The following is a 4,339-nucleotide window of genomic DNA, read 5'->3' as shown; positions in this document are numbered from 1 at the left end:
GAGCATCTTCATTTTGGAAATGTCCAGATGCGCACTGTGAAGCTCTGTCAAGAGTGGTTGTCTTCCTTGTGAGGGACGATAACTCTTGCAAATATTGATGGAACTTCTTTACTCCAAATAATACAGATAAGCCTTCTTTTTTAAGTTGTGAGTAACCCTCCTTGGTTGAAGAGAGGGTTCTGGAGACATATCCTATTGGCCTTTCAGAACCACCCTCCATCTTGTGTGATCTGGAATTTGGCACATTAGGGGCCATCAGACTACAAATTGGATTATAGATTTTGCTCCCGCAGACAGGTAGAAGAATTGCCTTCTGTTCCTCCTCCGCCGTTATTTTGTTCACCACAAAGTAGAAACCTAGGAGCTCTATGTATTGATTCCACTCTTTGATGGGCGAGTTGTATGGGTCAATTCTGCCAAAGGGTGGCATGACTGGTGAGAATGCTTTTCTTTCTTCCCTTAAGATTGAAATACTTACATTCATGAGGCAAGGTGCAACATGGGAGCTGTTTATCCTCGTCACCAATTGTAATAAACTTTGTGTACTGGACAGGTTTCTTGTAAAAAACAGTAAACTTTATTTACAGAGCTCCTGATGACACTACATGTTTATACCAAGACCAAGGCAAGAAAGCTCCGCCCCTAAGATTACCCACAGTTAGGGCTGATTCCTCTGTACAGTCACATGATGCCCATAACAGTATGGAAGGTTTGACTTACAAACACTACAGGAAGGTTAGTAAAAATGAAGGGACGTTGATGATTTGTGACACAAAATGATGGTAAACATATTTACATACCTAGGAAATCAAATGTTTGGTGAAGATTATATAGGAAAGAGTTAAGAAGTCACATTGCTGTCTGGATGTGTTTTTCACAGGTTGGTTACCCTGCAGGAGTGCAGGTATGAAATAGGATGAAAAGAGAGTGAATGAGGTACCCTATAATGGTCACTTCTGAGAACTAGTTGTGGAAATTGAGGTTGTTTAACTTTAGAACACACGGTCCAAATAAGAAATTACGTATTGCACTTTAATTCAGGGTCACTAATGCAGAATGACTTGGCTAGAATTGTCGCATCTGAGTTACAAGAAGAAGATTTCACTATGTGACTCAGAAGAATACTGAAGGCTCATATGGTAAAACATAAGGAGGTATGGTGGGTTTGGTGTTGGTGCTATATATGGCAGAGCTTAAATGGAAGAGTGACAATAGGCTTTGTGAAAATTGGCAGAAGGGAGATCAAGGTCTTGTGTCCACAGTGAGCATGATTATGATTGAATGACTGGCTCATAAGGGTGATCACCTTTCTCCGATTTCACATTTAGCTTCTTAAACAGCAACCTAGAGTATGATGATAATCTGGCGAATGATATAAAATTACACTGACAGATTATTTTATCCTTAGCCCTGCTAGGAGTGCCAAACGGCTATGATTTGCAAAAGTCATAGAACATAGTTTCTTGTAATTTTAGCTTATTTCCTGTTGTTACTTTGGTACAAATCCTCTTGTAGTTATTTAGTAGTCCAATGTCTGAATACTCCTGATTGTTCTTAGTAAATTGGAATGAACTACAGTGGGAGCACCTAACAATACTAAAGTATTCATATTCTAATCCCCTTTATTAAAAGTGATGTAGCTTGACCTCTGCTTCTCATTTGTTCCTTTCTTATTGATCAAATGATAAGCTTGCCCAAGCTTATTTACATTTCCTCATGTTATTTACTTTTATTTTATATTGTAAATGACATAGGTAACGCCTATTACCATAATCACTTCTATTAGCATTCATAATGCGCTTAGATTGCGCATTAAGTCATAAAGTGCACAACCTAAATCATCACCCAATATGGTCAACATCACCTTTTTTGGACACCATTTCCGCTCCTGTCACAACTCAGTTCTATGAGGACCAGGCAGTCTGCCAAAATACATGACAAGTATGCATTAACTTAACCACAGTTAGTTATAGTACAGACCAACAAGACAACAATTCATTCCTATGGCTTCAAACAATCTAAAAGATGAGTTACGCAAGAAAACAGAGTTCATTTCATATGGTTTAACATCTGATAAGTAATAACTGGAATCCTTGAACCTAGAGCTTATTAACATTACACAAGTTGAATGCACATGATAATTTTATCTCAAAAATTGTTGTCAAATGGACAGTGAGCCTAATATTATTTAAATGCAAATGCCACAGCAGCTTCAGATGAGTACCGAAATGTGGTTAAACACAGCAATCCAAAAGTTGCTGTTCAAGATGTGCTGTTGCACCGTTAGTATTGCAAAAACAGCCCCTTGCTGTCTGACTCAAAATAGAAATACAATGCGAGAAATAGAGTTCCTGTATTTGTGTAGCAGATAGGAACAAAACTCGCCACAGAAAACTAGAGATTGTCATTTCTGTTAGAGTACCCTCCTAGCAGCCTAATAAATGTTAAATACTGCCAGCTGAAATTCCCAACCCAAGTCAACAGACTTTTGGCTGGTCCGTCAAATTTTCTGTCCCACCTGCGAGGATTCCCGCGATGAGTGGGACTGTAAAATCCCGGCTCAGGCACTGAGAATGAACTAATACAAGTGTAGAGCTTGCATTCCTTCGGGGTTTAGTTGTTGGATTGTTTTACATTTTTAATTTTTTAAAATTTCTTTCTCCTTTTGCTCTCTCTCCTAATCCAATCTTTTGTTCGCTCTCTTTATGTCTCTTTTTATACCTAATTTACATCGAATTCACTCAGTTGAAGCTGCCCGTTTCACAATCCTTCAATCTAATTGGTTAAAGAGATACATCTACTTGCCCTATACACTTTGGTCTGCAAAGGGCACAACACTGTTTCCATCTCACTTTAAATAACTTATGGGTCACAATATCATTGTCATTAAACAGGCAAGAGCAAGTCTAACTAACAATTGTTTGTTGACCTGCTCCAGCAATTTTTGGGCTAAATCTCTATTGTGTTAATTTGCTCGTGGAATGTGAGTAATTCTGGTGAGGAGGAATTGATTGGCCATCTGTTGTCAACCATATAGGGGTCAAATTAACTCCCCCCACCCCACCCAGTGGGAATGCGGGGAGCAGGGTGATAAGATGGAAGGGGGAGGGTCATGCTGTGTTCCTGAAGCATTCCCATCCTTTATTAACTTAACACCATGGGAGGGCAATGGCTTCATAGGCAAGCCAGGGACCTACCTTACAGTTGAAAATAGCAGTTTGATTATCTTCAACAAAATGCAATTTCAATTCTGAAATCAGGAAGCCTGCATGAGCCTACATTGACAACTACACCATGATGAGAGTCATGGGAGAGAGGGGAGATAATCGCCTTTTGGAATGATTTGTTGTGGGATAAGAGGAGCGGGAATGCTCACCTGGGATCTGCAACAAGGTTTTGGGATGCTGCAATGCTGGCCTGGTGTCTCCCTGTTAGAGCCTGCACTGCTAGGGAACCTACACAAACTTCGTGCCTTGGATTCTTTTCTATGGGCCTTGACATTCTTGGGTTCCAAACACAATTTCTACTCCCTCTCGCTGGTTCTGATATTATACCACCAGTTCCAGTGGGATACAATGAGGGAGCATGCATGTGAGATGGGAGTTTAAATGGTTGGGTCTCTTGCTGAGCTCTCTTGATAGGGGATGGGCTGGAGGTGATGGGCAGCTTACCCTCTTGCCTCGCACTTTCAACTATGAAACCTACAGAGTTAAAATCCACTTCACACTGTGGGCTGCAGTCACTTTGGAACAAAACAAGATGGAGCTGGTGGGGGAGGGGGGTGTGGGGTGGGGATGGAGGAGGCAGGTGGGATGTGAAATTTCCTCCCCTAAAGGGAGGAATTAATGAATTAGTTAAGTTTTTAGAATAATCCAAATGATTTTGGGGTTGTTTTCTGGTGCTAGCTGACAAAATGCCAGATTTATTCAATTTAGTTTCACAACTTGCAATGGTTGGATTTGAACTTGCACCTCTTAGGATATCAATAACTGTTGGGCTACCATGCCCATAATCCAAAAATAGCAATTGCAATATTAAACAACATATGCATGTGTGCTTTCCTATATTTCTATGTAGATTGTCAACATCATTTGGATAAATGTTTATCACAAGGCTTGATGGTTCAGTGAGTAGTGATGTATAGTCAATGCTTTATGATCCTAATGATGCAGGTACAGTGCTTGCTTTAGCAGTGGGTGCACTACTTTGAGCATAGGTAAAATAGAGCTTGACTGCCTGACTGCGGCTCAGAGGATGCTCCCGCAGATGTTGAGAAACAGAATCTTCCTCATAGTCCTCACTTCCTCCACCAGACCCTCGAGAGAGGCATTGGTAAAGC

Source organism: Carcharodon carcharias, chromosome 9, assembly GCF_017639515.1.
Source record: "Carcharodon carcharias isolate sCarCar2 chromosome 9, sCarCar2.pri, whole genome shotgun sequence".
Taxonomy (NCBI): domain Eukaryota; kingdom Metazoa; phylum Chordata; class Chondrichthyes; order Lamniformes; family Lamnidae; genus Carcharodon; species Carcharodon carcharias.
This window is presented reverse-complemented; position numbering follows the sequence as displayed.